This window comes from Schistocerca americana, unplaced genomic scaffold, assembly GCF_021461395.2.
Source record: "Schistocerca americana isolate TAMUIC-IGC-003095 unplaced genomic scaffold, iqSchAmer2.1 HiC_scaffold_38, whole genome shotgun sequence".
NCBI lineage: Eukaryota > Metazoa > Arthropoda > Insecta > Orthoptera > Acrididae > Schistocerca > Schistocerca americana.
In genome coordinates this window covers 1-22209 of record NW_025726104.1, presented here as the reverse complement: position 1 = coordinate 22209, position 22209 = coordinate 1, and positions in this window count along the sequence as shown.

Genomic DNA, 22209 nt, shown 5'->3' with positions numbered 1-22209 from the left:
CAGATATTGCATCGGAATTAAATACAAAAGGCACAATGCCGACTTAAGTACAAGAAAACTGACTCTTCTTGCTGTCTATGTTTTGAACCATTCCTGTGACACTAGTTACAGATTCCGATGCTTCACTTCAGGTTTACTGTATCCCTCTGACCTTCTTATTGACGATGAAACACAGAAATTGCAAAGGAATTAAATAGAACAGGCACAATGCCGACTTAAGTACAAGAAAGCTGACTCTTCTTACTGTCTATGTTTTGAACCATTCCTGTGACACTAGTTATAGATTCCGATGCTTTGCTTCAGGTTTACTGTATCCCTCTGACCTTCGTATTGACGATCAAACACAGAAATTGCATCGGAATTAAATACAAAAGGCACAATGCCGTCTTAAGTACAAAATAACTGACTCTTCTTACTGTCTATGATTTGAACCATTCCTGTGACACTAGTTATAGATTCCGATGCTTCACTTCAGGTTCACTGTATCTCTCTGACCTTATTGACGATGAAACACAGAAATTGCATCGCAATTAAATACAAAAGGCACAATGCCAACTTAAGTACAAGAATACTGACTCTTCTTACTGTCTATGGTTTGAACCATTCCTGTGACACTAGTTATAGATTCCGATGCTTCACTTCAGGTTTACTGTATCCCTCCGACCTTATTATTGACGATGAAACACAGAAATTGCATCGGAATTAAGTACAAAAGGCACAATGCCGACTTATGTACAAGAAAACTGACTCTTCTTACTGTCTATGTTTTGAACCATTCATGTGACACTAGTTATAGAATCCCATGCTTCACTTCAGGTTTACTGTATCCCTCTGACCTTCTTATTGACGATGAAACACAGAAATTGCATCGGAATTAAATACAAAAGAAACAATGCCCACTTAAGTACAAGAAAACTGACTCTTCTTACTGTCTATGTTTTGAACCATTCCTGTGACACTAGTTATAGATTCCGATGCTTCACTTCAGGTTTACTGTATCCCTCTGACCTTCTTATTGACGATGAAACACAGAAATTGCATTGGAATTAAATACAAAAGGCACAATGCCGACTTAAGTACAAGAAAACTGACTCTTCTTACTGTCTATGTTTTGAACCATTCATTTGACACTAGTTATAGATTCCGATGCTTCACTTCAGGTTTACTGTATCCCTCTGACCTTCTTATTGACGATGAAACACAGAAATTGCTTTGGAAATCAATACAAAAGGCACAATGCCGACTTATGTACAAGAAAACTGACTCTTCTTACTGTCTAAGTTTGAACCATTCATGTGACACTAGTTATAGATTCCGATGCTTCACTTCAGGTTTACTGTATCCCTCTGACCTTTTTATTGACGATGAAACACAGATATTGCATCGGAATTAAATACAAAAGGCACAATGCCGACTTAAGTACAAGAAAACTGACTCTTCTTACTGTCTATGATTTGAACCATTGATGTGACACTAGTTATAGATTCCGATGCTTCACTTCAGGTTTACTGTATCCCTCCGACCTTCTTATTGACGATGAAACACAGAAATTGCATAGGAATTAAATACAAAAGGCACAATGCCGACTTAAGTACAAGAAAACTGACTCTTCTCACTGTCTATGTTTTGAACCATTCCTGTGACACTAGTTATAGATTCCGATGCTTTGCTTCAGGTTTACTGTATCCCTCTGACCTTCGTATTGACGATCAAACACAGAAATTGCATCGGAATTAAATACAAAAGGCACAATGCCGTCTTAAGTACAAAATAACTGACTCTTCTTACTGTCTATGATTTGAACCATTCCTGTGACACTAGTTATAGATTGCGATGCTTCACTTCAGGTTCACTGTATCTCTCTGACCTTCTTATTGACGATGAAACACTGAAATTGCATCGGAATTAAATACAAAAGTCACAATGCCGATTTAAGTACAAGAAAACTGACTCTTCTTACTGTCTATGGTTTGAACCATTCCTGTGACACTAGTTATAGATTCCGATGCTTCACTTCAGGTTTACTGTATCCCTCTGACCTTTTTCTTGACGATGAAACACAGAAATTGCAACGGAATGAAATACAAAAGGCACAATGCCGGAGTCAGTACAAGAAAACTGACTCTTCTTATTGTCTATGTTTTTAACCATTCCTGTGACACTAGTTATAGATTCCGATGCTTCACTTCAGGTTTACTGTATCCCTCTGACCTTCTTATTGACGATGAAACACAGAAATTGCACCGGAATTAAATACAAAAGGCACAATGCCGACTTAAGTACAAGGAAATTGACTCTTCTTACAGTCTATGCTTTGAACCATTCCTGTGACACTAGTTATAGATTCCGATGCTTCATTTCAGGTTTACTGTACCCCTCTGACCTTCTTATTGACGATGAAACACAGAAATTGCATCGGAGTTAAATACAAAAGGCACAATGCCGACTTAAGTACAAGAAAACTGACTCTTCTTACTGTATATGTTTTGAACCATTCCTGTGACACTAGTTATAGATTCCGATGCTTCACTTCAGGTTTACTGTATCCCTCTGACCTTCTTATGGACGATGAAACACAGAAATTGCATTGGAATTAAATACAAAAGTCACAATGACGACTTAAGTACAAGAAAACTGATTCTTCTTACTGTCTATGTTTTGAACCATTCCTGTGACACTAGTTATAGATTCCGATGCTTCACTTCAGGTTTACTGTATCCCTCTGACCTTCTTATTCACGATCAAACACAGAGATTGCATCGGATTTAAATACAAAAGGCACAATGCCGACTTAAGTACAAAATAACTGACTCTTCTTACTGTCTATGATTTGAACCATTCATGTGACATTAGTTATAGATTCCGATGCTTCACTTCAGGTTTACTGTATCCCTCCGACCTTATTATTGACGATGAAACACAGAAATTGCATCGGAATTAAGTACAAAAGGCACAATGCCGACTTATGTACAAGAAAACTGACTCTTCTTACTGTCTATGTTTTGAACCATTCATGTGACACTAGTTATAGAATCCGATGCTTCACTTCAGGTTTACTGTATCCCTCTGACCTTCTTATTGACGATGAAACACAGAAATTGCATCGGAATTAAATAGAAAAGGCACAATGCCGACTTAAGTACAAGAAAACTGACTCTTCTTACTGTCTATGTTTTGAACCATTCCTGTGACACTAGTTATAGATTCCGATGCTTCACTTCAGGTTTACTGTATCCCTCTGACCTTCTTATTGACGATGAAACACAGAAATTGCATTGGAATTAAATACAAAAGGCACAATGCCGACTTAAGTACAAGAAAACTGATTCTTCTTACTGTCTATGTTTTGAACCATTCATTTGACACTAGTTATAGATTCCGATGCTTCACTTCAGGTTTACTGTATCCCTCTGACCTTCTTATTGACGATGAAACACAGAAATTGCTTTGAAAATCAATACAAAAGGCTCAATGCCGACTTATGTACAAGAAAACTGACTCTTCTTACTGTCTAAGTTTGAACCATTCATGTGACACTAGTTATAGATTCCGATGCTTCACTTCAGGTTTACTGTATCCCTCTGTTTTTTTTTATTGACGATGAAACACAGATATTGCATCGGAATTAAATACAAAAGGCACAATGCCGACTGAAGTACAAGAAAACTGACTCTTCTTACTGTCTATGTTTTGAACCATTCCTGTGACACTAGTTATAGATTCCGATGCTTCACTTCAGGTTTACTGTATCCCTCTGACCTTCTTATTGACGATGAAACACAGATATTGCATCGGAGTTAAATACAAAAGGCACAATGCCGACTTAAGGACAAGAAACCTGTTCTTCTTACACTCAATGATTTGAGCCATTCCTGTAACACTAGTTACAGATTCCGATGCTTCAGTTCAGGATTACTGTATCCCTTTGACCTTCTAATTGACGATGAAACACAGATATTGCATCGGAATTAAATACAAAAGGCACAATGCCGACTTAAGTACAAGAAAACTGACTCTTCTTGCTGTCTATGTTTTGAACCATTCCTGTGACACTAGTTATAGATTCCGATGCTTCACTTCAGGTTTACTGTATCCCTCTGACCTTCTTATTGACGATGAAACACAGAAATTGCATAGGAATTAAATAGAAAAGGCACAATGCCGACTTAAGTACAAGAAAACTGACTCTTCTTACTGTCTATGCTTTGAACCATTCCTGTGACACTAGTTATAGATTCCGATGCTTTACTTCAGGTTTACTGTATCCCTCTGACCTTCGTATTGACGATGAAACACAGAAATATGCATTGGAATTTAATACAAAAGTCACAATGCCGACCTAAGTACAAGAAAACTGACTCTTCTTACTGTCTAAGCTTCGAATCATTCCTGTGACACTAGTTATAGATTCCGATGCTTAGCTTCAGCTTTACAGTAACCCTCTGACCTTCTTATTGACGATGAAACACAGAAATATGCATCGGAATTAAAACACAAAAAAAGCACAATGCCGACTTAAGTACAAAATAACTGACTCTTCTTACTGTCTATGATTTGAACCATTGATGTGACACTAGTTATAGATTCCGATGCTTCACTTCAGGTTTACTGTATCCCATTGTCCTTCTTATTGACGATGAAACACAGAAAATACATCGGAATTAAATACAAATGGCACAATGCCGACTTAAGTACAAGAAAACTGACTCTTCTTAATGTCTATGTTTGAACCATTCCTGTGACACTAGTTATAGATTCCGATGCTTTACTTCAGGTTTACTGTATCCCTCTGACCTTCGTATTGACGATCAAACACAGAAATTGCATCGGAATTAAATACAAAAGGCACAATGCCGACTTAAGTACAAGAAAACTGACTCTTCTTTCTGTCTATGTTTTGAACCATTCCTGTGACACTAGTTACAGATTCCGATGCTTCACTTCAGGTTTACTGTATCCCTCCGACCTTCTTATTGACGATGAAACACAGAAATTGCATAGGAATTAAATACAAAAGGCACAATGCCGACTTAAGTACAAGAAAACTGACTCTTCTTACTGTCTATGTTTTGAACCATTCATGTGACACTAGTTATAGATTCCGATGCTTCACTTCAGGTTTACTGTATCCCATTGACCTTCTTATTGACGATGAAACACAGAAAATACATCGGAATTAAATACAAATGGCACAATGCCGACTTAAGTACAAGAAAACTGACTCTTCTTAATGTCTATGTTTGAACCATTCCTGTGACACTAGTTACAGATTCCGATGCTTTACTTCAGGTTTACTGTATCCCTCTGACCTTCGTATTGACGATCAAACACAGAAATTGCATCGGAATTAAATACAAAAGGCACAATGCCGACTTAAGTACAAGAAAACTGACTCTTCTTTCCGTCTATGTTTTGAACCATTCCTGTGACACTAGTTACAGATTCCGATGCTTCACTTCAGGTTCACCGTATCCCTCTGACCTTCTTATTGACGATGAAACACTGAAATTGCATCGGAAATAAATACAAAAGGCACAATGCCGACTTAAGTACAAGAAAACTGACTCTTCTTTCTGTCTATGTTTTGAACCATACCTGTGACACTAGTTATAGATTGCGATGCTTCACTTCAGGTTCACTGTATCTCTCTGACCTTCTTATTGACGATGAAACACTGAAATTGCATCGGAATTAAATACAAAAGTCACAATGCCGATTTAAGTTCAAGAAAACTGACTCTTCTTACTGACTATGGTTTGAACCATTCCTGTGACACTAGTTATAGATTCCGATGCTTTACTTCAGGTTTACTGTATCCCTCTGACCTTCGTATTGACGATCAAACACAGAAATTGCATCGGAATTAAATACAAAAGGCACAATGCCGACTTAAGTACAAGAAAACTGACTCTTCTTTCCGTCTATGTTTTGAACCATACCTGTGACACTAGTTATAGATTGCGATGCTTCACTTCAGGTTCACTGTATCTCTCTGACCTTCTTATTGACGATGAAACACTGAAATTGCATCGGAATTAAATACAAAAGTCACAATGCCGATTTAAGTTCAAGAAAACTGACTCTTCTTACTGACTATGGTTTGAACCATTCCTGTGACACTAGTTATAGATTCCGATGCTTCACTTCAGGTTTACTGTATCCCTCTGACCTTTTTCTTGACGATGAAACACAGAAATTGCAACGGAATGAAATACAAAAGGCACAATGCCGGAGTCAGTACAAGAAAACTGACTCTTCTTATTGTCTATGTTTTGAACCATTCCTGTGACACTAGTTATAGATTCCGATGCTTCACTTCAGGTTTACTGTATCCCTCCGACCTTATTATTGACGATGAAACACAGAAATTGCATCGGAATTAAGTACAAAAGGCACAATGCCGACTTATGTACAAGAAAACTGACTCTTCTTACTGTCTATGTTTTGAACCATTCATGTGACACTAGTTATAGAATCCGATGCTTCACTTCAGGTTTACTGTATCCCTCTGACCTTCTTATTGACGATGAAACACAGAAATTGCATCGGAATTAAATAGAAAAGGCACAATGCCGACTTAAGTACAAGAAAACTGACTCTTCTTACTGTCTATGTTTTGAACCATTCCTGTGACACTAGTTATAGATTCCGATGCTTCACTTCAGGTTTACTGTATCCCTCTGACCTTCTTATTGACGATGAAACACAGAAATTGCATTGGAATTAAATACAAAAGGCACAATGCCGACTTAAGTACAAGAAAACTGACTCTTCTTACTGTCTATGTTTTGAACCATTCATTTGACACTAGTTATAGATTCCGATGCTTCACTTCAGGTTTACTGTATCCCTCTGACCTTCTTATTGACGATGAAACACAGAAATTGCTTTGAAAATCAATACAAAAGGCTCAATGCCGACTTATGTACAAGAAAACTGACTCTTCTTACTGTCTAAGTTTGAACCATTGATGTGACACTAGTTATAGATTCCGATGCTTCACTTCAGGTTTACTGTATCCCTCTGTTTTTTTTTATTGACGATGAAACACAGATATTGCATCGGAATTAAATACAAAAGGCACAATGCCGACTGAAGTACAAGAAAACTGACTCTTCTTACTGTCTATGTTTTGAACCATTCCTGTGACACTAGTTATAGATTCCGATGCTTCACTTCAGGTTTACTGTATCCCTCTGACCTTCTTATTGACGATGAAACACAGATATTGCATCGGAGTTAAATACAAAAGGCACAATGACGACTTAAGGACAAGAAACCTGTTCTTCTTACACTCAATGATTTGAGCCATTCCTGTAACACTAGTTACAGATTCCGATGCTTCAGTTCAGGATTACTGTATCCCTTTGACCTTCTAATTGACGATGAAACACAGATATTGCATCGGAATTAAATACAAAAGGCACAATGCCGACTTAAGTACAAGAAAACTGACTCTTCTTGCTGTCTATGTTTTGAACCATTCCTGTGACACTAGTTATAGATTCCGATGCTTCACTTCAGGTTTACTGTATCCCTCTGACCTTCTTATTGACGATGAAACACAGAAATTGCATAGGAATTAAATAGAAAAGGCACAATGCCGACTTAAGTACAAGAAAACTGACTCTTCTTACTGTCTATGCTTTGAACCATTCCTGTGACACTAGTTATAGATTCCGATGCTTTACTTCAGGTTTACTGTATCCCTCTGACCTTCGTATTGACGATGAAACACAGAAATATGCATTGGAATTTAATACAAAAGTCACAATGCCGACCTAAGTACGAGAAAACTGACTCTTCTTACTGTCTAAGCTTCGAATCATTCCTGTGACACTAGTTATAGATTCCGATGCTTAGCTTCAGCTTTACAGTAACCCTCTGACCTTCTTATTGACGATGAAACACAGAAATATGCATCGGAATTAAAACACAAAAAAAGCACAATGCCGACTTAAGTACAAAATAACTGACTCTTCTTACTGTCTATGATTTGAACCATTGATGTGACACTAGTTATAGATTCCGATGCTTCACTTCAGGTTTACTGTATCCCTCCGACCTTCTTATTGACGATGAAACACAGAAATTGCATAGGAATTAAATACAAAAGGCACAATGCCGACTTAAGTACAAGAAAACTGACTCTTCTCACTGTCTATGTTTTGAACCATTCATGTGACACTAGTTATAGATTCCGATGCTTCACTTCAGGTTTACTGTATCCCATTGACCTTCTTATTGACGATGAAACACAGAAAATACATCGGAATTAAATACAAATGGCACAATGCCGACTTAAGTACAAGAAAACTGACTCTTCTTAATGTCTATGTTTGAACCATTCCTGTGACACTAGTTATAGATTCCGATGCTTTACTTCAGGTTTGCTGTATCCCTCTGACCTTCGTATTGACGATCAAACACAGAAATTGCATCGGAATTAAATACAATTGGCACAATGCCGACTTAAGTACAAGAAAACTGACTCTTCTTTCTGTCTATGTTTTGAACCATTCCTGTGACACTAGTTACAGATTCCGATGCTTCACTTCAGGTTCACCGTATCCCTCTGACCTTCTTATTGACGATGAAACACTGAAATTGCATCGGAAATAAATACAAAAGGCACAATGCCGACTTAAGTACAAGAAAACTGACTCTTCTTTCTGTCTATGTTTTGAACCATTCCTGTGACACTAGTTATAGATTCCGATGCTTCACTTCAGGTTCACTGTATCTCTCTGACCTTCTTATTGACGATGAAACACTGAAATTGCATCGGAATTAAATACAAAAGTCACAATGCCGATTTAAGTACAAGAAAACTGACTCTTCTTACTGACTATGGTTTGAACCATTCCTGTGACACTGGTTATAGATTCCGATGCTTCACTTCAGGTTTACTGTATCCCTCTGACCTTTTTCTTGACGATGAAACACAGAAATTGCAACGGAATGAAATACAAAAGGCACAATGCCGGAGTCAGTACAAGAAAACTGACTCTTCTTATTGTCTATGTTTTGAACCATTCCTGTGATACTAGTTATAGATTCCGATGCTTCACTTCAGGTTTACTGTATCCCTCTGACCTTCTTATTGACGATGAAACACAGAAATTGCACCGGAATTAAATACAAAAGGCACAATGCCGACTTAAGTACAAGGAAAATGACTCTTCTTACAGTCTATGCTTTGAACCATTCCTGTGACACTAGTTATAGATTCCGATGCTTCACTTCAGGTTTACTGTATCCCTCTGACCTTCTTATGGACGATGAAACACAGAAATTGCATTGGAATTAAATACAAAAGTCACAGTGACGACTTAAGTACAAGAAAACTGATTCTTCTTACTGTCTATGTTTTGAACCATTCCTGTGACACTAGTTATAGATTCCGATGCTTCACTTCAGGTTTACTGTATCCCTCTGACCTTCTTATTCACGATCAAACACAGAGATTGCATCGGATTTAAATACAAAAGGCACAATGCCGACTTAAGTACAAAATAACTGACTCTTCTTACTGTCTATGATTTGAACCATTCATGTGACATTAGTTATAGATTCCGATGCTTCACTTCAGGTTTACTGTATCCCTCCGACCTTATTATTGACGATGAAACACAGAAATTGCATCGGAATTAAGTACAAAAGGCACAATGCCGACTTATGTACAAGAAAACTGACTCTTCTTACTGTCTATGTTTTGAACCATTCATGTGACACTAGTTATAGAATCCCATGCTTCACTTCAGGTTTACTGTATCCCTCTGACCTTCTTATTGACGATGAAACACAGAAATTGCATCGGAATTAAATACAAAAGAAACAATGCCCACTTAAGTACAAGAAAACTGACTCTTCTTACTGTCTATGTTTTGAACCATTCCTGTGACACTAGTTATAGATTCCGATGCTTCACTTCAGGTTTACTGTATCCCTCTGACCTTCTTATTGACGATGAAACACAGAAATTGCATTGGAATTAAATACAAAAGGCACAATGCCGACTTAAGTACAAGAAAACTGACTCTTCTTACTGTCTATGTTTTGAACCATTCATTTGACACTAGTTATAGATTCCGATGCTTCACTTCAGGTTTACTGTATCCCTCTGACCTTCTTATTGACGATGAAACACAGAAATTGCTTTGGAAATCAATACAAAAGGCACAATGCCGACTTATGTACAAGAAAACTGACTCTTCTTACTGTCTAAGTTTGAACCATTCATGTGACACTAGTTATAGATTCCGATGCTTCACTTCAGGTTTACTGTATCCCTCTGACCTTTTTATTGACGATGAAACACAGATATTGCATCGGAATTAAATACAAAAGGCACAATGCCGACTGAAGTACAAGAAAACTGACTCTTCTTACTGTCTATGTTTTGAACCATTCCTGTGACACTAGTTATAGATTCCGATGCTTCACTTCAGGTTTACTGTATCCCTCTGACCTTCTTATTGACGATGAAACACAGATATTGCATCGGAGTTAAATACAAAAGGCACAATGCCGACTTAAGGACAAGAAACCTGTTCTTCTTACAGTCAATGATTTGAGCCATTCCTGTAACACTAGTTACAGATTCCGATGCTTCAGTTCAGGATTACTGTATCCCTTTGACCTTCTAATTGACGATGAAACACAGATATTGCATCGGAATTAAATACAAAAGGCACAATGCCGACTTAAGTACAAGAAAACTGACTCTTCTTGCTGTCTATGTTTTGAACCATTCCTGTGACACTAGTTACAGATTCCGATGCTTCACTTCAGGTTTACTGTATCCCTCTGACCTTCTTATTGACGATGAAACACAGAAATTGCAAAGGAATTAAATAGAACAGGCACAATGCCGACTTAAGTACAAGAAAGCTGACTCTTCTTACTGTCTATGTTTTGAACCATTCCTGTGACACTAGTTATAGATTCCGATGCTTTGCTTCAGGTTTACTGTATCCCTCTGACCTTCGTATTGACGATCAAACACAGAAATTGCATCGGAATTAAATACAAAAGGCACAATGCCGTCTTAAGTACAAAATAACTGACTCTTCTTACTGTCTATGATTTGAACCATTCCTGTGACACTAGTTATAGATTCCGATGCTTCACTTCAGGTTCACTGTATCTCTCTGACCTTATTGACGATGAAACACAGAAATTGCATCGGAATTAAATACAAAAGGCACAATGCCAACTTAAGTACAAGAATACTGACTCTTCTTACTGTCTATGGTTTGAACCATTCCTGTGACACTAGTTATAGATTCCGATGCTTCACTTCAGGTTTACTGCATCCCTCTGACCTTCGTATTGACGATGAAACACAGAAATATGCATCGGAATTTAATACAAAAGTCACAATGGCGAACTAAGTACAAGAAAACTGACTCTTCTTACTGTCTAAGCTTCGAATCATTCCTGTGACACTAGTTATAGATTCCGATGCTTAGCTTCAGCTTTACAGTATCCCTCTGACCGACTTATTGACGATGAAACACAGGAATTGCATCGGAATTAAAACACAAAAAAAGCACAATGCCGACTTAAGCACAAGAAAACTGCTTCTTCTTACTGTCTATGTTTTGAACCATTCCTGTGACACTAGTTATAGATTCCCATGCTTCACTTCAGGTTTACTGTATCCCTCTGACCTTCTTATTGACGATGAAACACAGAAATTGCACCGGAATTAAATACAAAAGGCACAATGCCGACTTAAGTACAAAATAACTGACTCTTCTTACTGTCTATGATTTGAACCATTGATGTGACACTAGTTATAGATTCCGATGCTTCACTTCAGGTTTACTGTATCCCTCCGACCTTCTTATTGACGATGAAACACAGATATTGCATCGGAATTAAATACAAAAGGCACAATGCCGACTTAAGTACAAAATAACTGACTCTTCTTACTGTCTATGATTTGAACCATTGATGTGACACTAGTTATAGATTCCGATGCTTCACTTCAGGTTTACTGTATCCCTCCGACCTTCTTATTGACGATGAAACACAGAAATTGCATCGGAATTAAATACAAAAGGCACAATGCCGACTTAAGTGCAAGAAAACTGACTCTTCTTACTGTCTATGTTTTGAACCATTCATGTGACACTAGTTATAGATTCCGATGCTTCACTTCAGGTTTACTGTATAACATTGACCTTCTTATTGACGATGAAACACAGAAAAGGCATCGGAATTAAATACAAATGGCACAATGCCGACTTAAGTACAAGAAAACTGACTCTTCTTAATGTCTATGTTTGAACCATTCCTGTGACGCTAGTTATAGATTCCGATGCTTCACTTCAGGATTACTGTATCCCTCTGACCTTCTTATTGACGATGAAACACAGAAATTGGATCGGAATTAAAAACAAAAGGCACAATGCCGACTTAAGAACAAGAAAGCTGACTCTTCTTACAGTCTATGCTTTGAACCATTCCTGTGACACTAGTTATAGATTCCGATGCTTCACTTCAGGTTTACTGTATCCCTCTGACCTTCTTATTGACGATGAAACACAGATATTGCATCGGAATTAAATACAAAAGGCACAATGCCGTCTTAAGTACTAGAAAACTGACTCTTTTTACTGTATATGTTTTGAACTATTCCTGTGACACTAGTTATAGATTGCGATGCTTCACTTCAGGTTTACTGTATCCCTCTGACTATCTTATGGACGATGAAACACAGAAATTGCATCGGAATTAAATACAAAAGTCACAATGACGACTTAAGTACAAGAAAACTGATTCTTCTTACCGTCTAGGATATGAACCATTCATGTGACACTAGTTATAGATTCCGATGCTTCACTTCAGGTTTACTGTATCCCTCCGACCTTCTTATTGACGATGAAACACAGAAATTGCATCGGAATTAAATACAAAAGGCACAATGCCGACTTAAGTACAAGAAAACTGACTCTTCTTTCTGTCTATGTTTTGAACCATTCCTGTGACACTAGTTACAGATTCCGATGCTTCACTTCAGGTTCACCGTATCCCTCTAACCTTCTTATTGACGATGAAACACTGAAATTGCATCGGAAATAAATACAAAAGGCACAATGCCGACTTAAGTACAAGAAAACTGATTCTTCTTACTGTCTATGTTTTGAACCATTCCTGTGACACTAGTGATAGATTCCGATGCTTCACTTCAGGTTCACTGTATCTCTCTGACCTTCTTATTGACGATGAAACACAGAAATTGCATCGGAATTGAATACAAAAGGCACAATGCCAACTTAAGTACAAGAATACTGACTCTTCTTACTGTCTATCGTTTGAACCATTCCTGTGACACTAGTTATAGATTCCGATGCTTCACTTCAGGTTTACTGTATCCCTCTGACCTTTTTCTTGACGATGAAACACAGAAATTGCAACGGAATGAAATACAAAAGTCACAATGCCGGCTTCAGTACAAGAAAACTGACTCTTCTTATTGTCTATGTATTGAACCATTCCTGTGACACTAGTTATAGATTCCGATGCTTCACTTCAGGTTTACTGCATCAAAAAAAATGGTTCAAATGGCTCTGAGCACTATGGGACTCAACTGCTGAGGTCATTAGTCCCCTAGAACTTAGAACTAGTTAAACCTAACTAACCTAAGGACATCACAAACATCCATGCCCGAGGCAGGATTCGAACCTGCGGCCGTAGCGGTCTTGCGGTTCCAGACTGCAGCGCCTTTAACCGCACGGCCACTTCGGCCGGCTTTACTGCATCCCTCTGACCTTCGTATTGACGATGAAACACAGAAATATGCATCGGAATGTAATACAAAAGTCACAATGCCGACCTAAGTACAAGAAAACTGACTCTTCTTACTGTCTAAGCTTCGAATCATTCCTGTGACACTTGTTATAGATTCCGATGCTTAGCTTCAGCTTCACAGTATCCCTCTGACCTATTTATTGACGATGAAACACAGAAATTGCATCGGAATTAAAACACAAAAAAAGCACAATGCCGACTTAAGCACAAGAAAACTGATTCTTCTTACTCTCTATGTTTTGAACCATTCCTGTGACACTAGTTATAGATTCCGATGCTTCACTTCAGGTTTTCTGTATCCCTCTGACCTTCTTATTGACGATGAAACACAGAAATTGCACCGGAATTAAATACAAAAGGCACAATGCCGACTTAAGTACAAAATAACTGACTCTTCTTACTGTCTATGATTTGAACCATTGATGTGACACTAGTTATAGATTCCGATGCTTTACTTCAGGTTTACTGTATCCCTCTGACCTTCGTATTGACGATCAAACACAGAAATTGCATCGGAATTAAATACAAAAGGCGCAATGCCGACTTAAGTACAAGAAAACTGACTCTTCTTTCTGTCTATGTTTTGAACCATTCCTGTGACACTAGTTACAGATTCCGATGCTTCACTTCAGGTTCACCGTATCCCTCTGACCTTCTTATTGACGATGAAACACTGAAATTGCATCGGAAATAAATACAAAAGGCACAATGCCGACTTAAGTACAAGAAAACTGACTCTTCTTACTGTCTATGTTTTGAACCATACCTGTGACACTAGTTATAGATTCCGATGCTTCACTTCAGGTTCACTGTATCTCTCTGACCTTCTTATTGACGATGAAACACAGATATTGCATCGGAATTAAATACAAAAGTCACAATGCCGATTTAAGTACAAGAAAACTGACTCTTCTTACTGTCTATGGTTTGAACCATTCCTGTGACACTAGTTATAGATTCCGATGCTTCACTTCAGGTTTACTGTATCCCTCTGACCTTTTTCTTGACGATGAAACACAGAAATTGCAACGGAATGAAATACAAAAGGCACAATGCCGGAGTCAGTACAAGAAAACTGACTCTTCTTATTGTCTATGTTTTGAACCATTCCTGTGACACTAGTTATAGATTCCGATGCTTCACTTCAGGTTTACTGTATCCCTCTGACCTTCTTATGGACGATGAAACACAGAAATTGCATTGGAATTAAATACAAAAGTCACAATGACGACTTAAGTACAAGAAAACTGATTCTTCTTACTGTCTATGTTTTGAACCATTCCTGTGACACTAGTTATAGATTCCGATGCTTCACTTCAGGTTTACTGTATCCCTCTGACCTTCTTATTCACGATCAAACACAGAGATTGCATCGGATTTAAATACAAAAGGCACAATGCCGACTTAAGTACAAAATAACTGACTCTTCTTACTGTCTATGATTTGAACCATTCATGTGACATTAGTTATAGATTCCGATGCTTCACTTCAGGTTTACTGTATCCCTCCGACCTTATTATTGACGATGAAACACAGAAATTGCATCGGAATTAAGTACAAAAGGCACAATGCCGACTTATGTACAAGAAAACTGACTCTTCTTACTGTCTATGTTTTGAACCATTCATGTGACACTAGTTATAGAATCCGATGCTTCACTTCAGGTTTACTGTATCCCTCTGACCTTCTTATTGACGAAGAAACACAGAAATTGCATCGGAATTAAATAGAAAAGGCACAATGCCGACTTAAGTACAAGAAAACTGACTCTTCTTACTGTCTATGTTTTGAACCATTCCTGTGACACTAGTTATAGATTCCGATGCTTCACTTCAGGTTTACTGTATCCCTCTGACCTTCTTATTGACGATGAAACACAGAAATTGCATTGGAATTAAATACAAAAGGCACAATGCCGACTTAAGTACAAGAAAACTGACTCTTCTTACTGTCTATGTTTTGAACCATTCATTTGACACTAGTTATAGATTCCGATGTTTCACTTCAGGTTTACTGTATCCCTCTGACCTTCTTATTGACGATGAAACACAGAAATTGCATCGGAATTAAATACAAAAGGCACAATGCCGACTGAAGTACAAGAAAACTGACTCTTCTTACTGTCTATGTTTTGAACCATTCCTGTGACACTAGTTATAGATTCCGATGCTTCACTTCAGGTTTACTGTATCCCTCTGACCTTCTTATTGACGATGAAACACAGATATTGCATCGGAGTTAAATACAAAAGGCACAATGCCGACTTAAGGACAAGAAACCTGTTCTTCTTACAGTCAATGATTTGAGCCATTCCTGTAACACTAGTTACAGATTCCGATGCTTCAGTTCAGGATTACTGTATCCCTTTGACCTTCTAATTGACGATGAAACACAGATATTGCATCGGAATTAAATACAAAAGGCACAATGCCGACTTAAGTACAAGAAAGCTAACTCTTCTTGCTGTCTATGTTTTGAACCATTCCTGTGACACTAGTTATAGATTCCGATGCTTCACTTCAGGTTTACTGTATCCCTCTGACCTTCTTATTGACGATGAAACACAGAAATTGCATAGGAATTAAATAGAAAAGGCACAATGCCGACTTAAGTACAAGAAAACTGACTCTTTTTACTGTCTATGCTTTGAACCATTCCTGTGACACTAGTTATAGATTCCGATGCTTTACTTCAGGTTTACTGTATCCCTCTGACCTTCGTATTGACGATCAAACACAGAAATTGCATCGGAATTAAATACAAAAGGCACAATGCCGACTTAAGTACAAAATAACTGACTCTTCTTACTGTCTATGATTTGAACCATTCCTGTGACACTAGTTATAGATTCCGATGCTTCACTTCAGGTTCACTGTATCTCTCTGACCTTCGTATTGACGATGAAACACAGAAATTGCATCGGAATTAAATACAAAAGGCACAATGCCAACTTAAGTACAAGAATACTGACTCTTCTTACTGTCTATGGTTTGAACCATTCCTGTGACACTAGTTATAGATTCCGATGCTTCACTTCAGGTTTACTGTATCCCTCTGACCTTCTTATTGACGATGAAACACAGAAATTGCATCGGAATTAAATAGAAAAGGCACAATGCCGACTTAAGTACAAGAAAACTGACTCTTCTTACTGTCTATGTTTTGAACCATTCCTGTGACACTAGTTATAGATTCCGATGCTTCACTTCAGGTTTACTGTATCCCTCTGACCTTCTTATTGACGATGAAACACAGAAATTGCATTGGAATTAAATACAAAAGGCACAATGCCGACTTATGTACAAGAAAACTGACTCTTCTTACTGTCTATGTTTTGAACCATTCATTTGACACTAGTTATAGATTCCGATGCTTCACTTCAGGTTTACTGTATCCCTCTGACCTTCTTATTGACGATGAAACACAGAAATTGCTTTGGAAATCAATACAAAAGGCACAATGCCGACTTATGTACAAGAAAACTGACTCTTCTTACTGTCTAAGTTTGAACCATTCATGTGACACTAGTTATAGATTCCGATGCTTCACTTCAGGTTTACTGTATCCCTCTGACCTTTTTATTGACGATGAAACACAGATATTGCATCGGAATTAAATACAAAAGGCACAATGCCGACTGAAGTACAAGAAAACTGACTCTTCTTACTGTCTATGTTTTGAACCATTCCTGTGACACTAGTTATAGATTCCGATGCTACACTTCAGGTTTACTGTATCCCTCTGACCTTCTTATTGACGATGAAACACAGATATTGCATCGGAGTTAAATACAAAAGGCACAATGCCGACTTAAGGACAAGAAACCTGTTCTTCTTACAGTCAATGATTTGAGGCATTCCTGTAACACTAGTTACAGATTCCGATGCTTCAGTTCAGGATTACTGTATCCCTTTGACCTTCTAATTGACGATGAAACACAGATATTGCATCGGAATTAAATACAAAAGGCACAATGCCGACTTAAGTACAAGAAAACTGACTCTTCTTGCTGTCTATGTTTTGAACCATTCCTGTGACACTAGTTATAGATTCCGATGCTTCACTTCAGGTTTACTGTATCCCTCTGACCTTCTTATTGACGATGAAACACAGAAATTGCATAGGAATTAAATAGAAAAGGCACAATGCCGACTTAAGTACAAGAAAACTGACTCTTCTTACTGTCTATGCTTTGAACCATTCCTGTGACACTAGTTATAGATTCCGATGCTTTACTTCAGGTTTACTGTATCCCTCTGACCTTCGTATTGACGATCAAACACAGAAATTGCATCGGAATTAAATACAAAAGGCACAATGCCGACTTAAGTACAAAATAACTGACTCTTCTTACTGTCTATGATTTGAACCATTCCTCTGACACTAGTTATAGATTCCGATGCTTCACTTCAGGTTCACTGTATCTCTCTGACCTTCTTATTGACGATGAAACACAGAAATTGCATCGGAATTAAATACAAAAGGCACAATGCCAACTTAAGTACAAGAATACTGACTCTTCTTACTGTCTATTGTTTGAACCATTCCTGTGACACTAGTTATAGATTCCGATGCTTCACTTCAGGTTTACTGCATCCCTCTGACCTTCGTATTGACGATGAAACACAGAAATATGCATCGGAATTTAATACAAAAGTCGCAATGGCGAACTAAGTACAAGAAAACTGACTCTTCTTACTGTCTAAGCTTCGAATCATTCCTGTGACACTAGTTATAGATTCCGATGCTTAGCTTCAGCTTTACAGTATCCCTCTGACCGTCTTATTGACGATGAAACACAGAAATTGCATCGGAATTAAAACACAAAAAAAGCACAATGCCGACTTAAGCACAAGAAAACTGCTTCTTCTTACTGTCTATGTTTTGAACCATTCCTGTGACACTAGTTATAGATTCCCATGCTTCACTTCAGGTTTACTGTATCCCTCTGACCTTCTTATTGACGATGAAACACAGAAATTGCATTGGAATTAAATACAAAAGGCACAATGCCGACTTAAGTACAAGAAAACTGACTCTTCTTACTGTCTATGTTTTGAACCATTCATTTGACACTAGTTATAGATTCCGATGCTTCACTTCAGGTTTACTGTATCCCTCTGACCTTCTTATTGACGATGAAACACAGAAATTGCTTTGGAAATCAATACAAAAGGCACAATGCCGACTTATGTACAAGAAAACTGACTCTTCTTACTGTCTAAGTTTGAACCATTCATGTGACACTAGTTATAGATTCCGATGCTTCACTTCAGGTTTACTGTATCCCTCTGACCTTTTTATTGACGATGAAACACAGATATTGCATCGGAATTAAATACAAAAGGCACAATGCCGACTGAAGTACAAGAAAACTGACTCTTCTTACTGTCTATGTTTTGAACCATTCCTGTGACACTAGTTATAGATTCCGATGCTACACTTCAGGTTTACTGTATCCCTCTGACCTTCTTATTGACGATGAAACACAGATATTGCATCGGAGTTAAATACAAAAGGCACAATGCCGACTTAAGGACAAGAAACCTGTTCTTCTTACAGTCAATGATTTGAGCCATTCCTGTAACACTAGTTACAGATTCCGATGCTTCAGTTCAGGATTACTGTATCCCTTTGACCTTCTAATTGACGATGAAACACAGATATTGCATCGGAATTAAATACAAAAGGCACAACGCCGACTTAAGTACAAGAAAACTGACTCTTCTTGCTGTCTATGTTTTGAACCATTCCTGTGACACTAGTTATAGATTCCGATGCTTCACTTCAGGTTTACTGTATCCCTCTGACCTTCTTATTGACGATGAAACACAGAAATTGCATAGGAATTAAATAGAAAAGGCACAATGCCGACTTAAGTACAAGAAAACTGACTCTTTTTACTGTCTATGCTTTGAACCATTCCTGTGACACTAGTTATAGATTCCGATGCTTTACTTCAGGTTTACTGTATCCCTCTGACCTTCGTATTGACGATCAAACACAGAAATTGCATCGGAATTAAATACAAAAGGCACAATGCCGACTTAAGTACAAAATAACTGACTCTTCTTACTGTCTATGATTTGAACCATTCCTGTGACACTAGTTATAGATTCCGATGCTTCACTTCAGGTTCACTGTATCTCTCTGACCTTCGTATTGACGATGAAACACAGAAATTGCATCGGAATTAAATACAAAAGGCACAATGCCAACTTAAGTACAAGAATACTGACTCTTCTTACTGTCTATGGTTTGAACCATTCCTGTGACACTAGTTATAGATTCCGATGCTTCACTTCAGGTTTACTGTATCCCTCTGACCTTCTTATTGACGATGAAACACAGAAATTGCATCGGAATTAAATAGAAAAGGCACAATGCCGACTTAAGTACAAGAAAACTGACTCTTCTTACTGTCTATGTTTTGAACCATTCCTGTGACACTAGTTATAGATTCCGATGCTTCACTTCAGGTTTACTGTATCCCTCTGACCTTCTTATTGACGATGAAACACAGAAATTGCATTGGAATTAAATACAAAAGGCACAATGCCGACTTATGTACAAGAAAACTGACTCTTCTTACTGTCTATGTTTTGAACCATTCATTTGACACTAGTTATAGATTCCGATGCTTCACTTCAGGTTTACTGTATCCCTCTGACCTTCTTATTGACGATGAAACACAGAAATTGCTTTGGAAATCAATACAAAAGGCACAATGCCGACTTATGTACAAGAAAACTGACTCTTCTTACTGTCTAAGTTTGAACCATTCATGTGACACTAGTTATAGATTCCGATGCTTCACTTCAGGTTTACTGTATCCCTCTGACCTTTTTATTGACGATGAAACACAGATATTGCATCGGAATTAAATACAAAAGGCACAATGCCGACTGAAGTACAAGAAAACTGACTCTTCTTACTGTCTATGTTTTGAACCATTCCTGTGACACTAGTTATAGATTCCGATGCTACACTTCAGGTTTACTGTATCCCTCTGACCTTCTTATTGACGATGAAACACAGATATTGCATCGGAGTTAAATACAAAAGGCACAATGCCGACTTAAGGACAAGAAACCTGTTCTTCTTACAGTCAATGATTTGAGGCATTCCTGTAACACTAGTTACAGATTCCGATGCTTCAGTTCAGGATTACTGTATCCCTTTGACCTTCTAATTGACGATGAAACACAGAAATTGCATAGGAATTAAATAGAAAAGGCACAATGCCGACTTAAGTACAAGAAAACTGACTCTTCTTACTGTCTATGCTTTGAACCATTCCTGTGACACTAGTTATAGATTCCGATGCTTTACTTCAGGTTTACTGTATCCCTCTGACCTTCGTATTGACGATCAAACACAGAAATTGCATCGGAATTAAATACAAAAGGCACAATGCCGACTTAAGTACAAAATAACTGACTCTTCTTACTGTCTATGATTTGAACCATTCCTCTGACACTAGTTATAGATTCCGATGCTTCACTTCAGGTTCACTGTATCTCTCTGACCTTCTTATTGACGATGAAACACAGAAATTGCATCGGAATTAAATACAAAAGGCACAATGCCAACTTAAGTACAAGAATACTGACTCTTCTTACTGTCTATTGTTTGAACCATTCCTGTGACACTAGTTATAGATTCCGATGCTTCACTTCAGGTTTACTGCATCCCTCTGACCTTCGTATTGACGATGAAACACAGAAATATGCATCGGAATTTAATACAAAAGTCGCAATGGCGAACTAAGTACAAGAAAACTGACTCTTCTTACTGTCTAAGCTTCGAATCATTCCTGTGACACTAGTTATAGATTCCGATGCTTAGCTTCAGCTTTACAGTATCCCTCTGACCGTCTTATTGACGATGAAACACAGAAATTGCATCGGAATTAAAACACAAAAAAAGCACAATGCCGACTTAAGCACAAGAAAACTGCTTCTTCTTACTGTCTATGTTTTGAACCATTCCTGTGACACTAGTTATAGATTCCCATGCTTCACTTCAGGTTTACTGTATCCCTCTGACCTTCTTATTGACGATGAAACACAGAAATTGCATTGGAATTAAATACAAAAGGCACAATGCCGACTTAAGTACAAGAAAACTGACTCTTCTTACTGTCTATGTTTTGAACCATTCATTTGACACTAGTTATAGATTCCGATGCTTCACTTCAGGTTTACTGTATCCCTCTGACCTTCTTATTGACGATGAAACACAGAATTGCTTTGGAAATCAATACAAAAGGCACAATGCCGACTTATGTACAAGAAAACTGACTCTTCTTACTGTCTAAGTTTGAACCATTCATGTGACACTAGTTATAGATTCCGATGCTTCACTTCAGGTTTACTGTATCCCTCT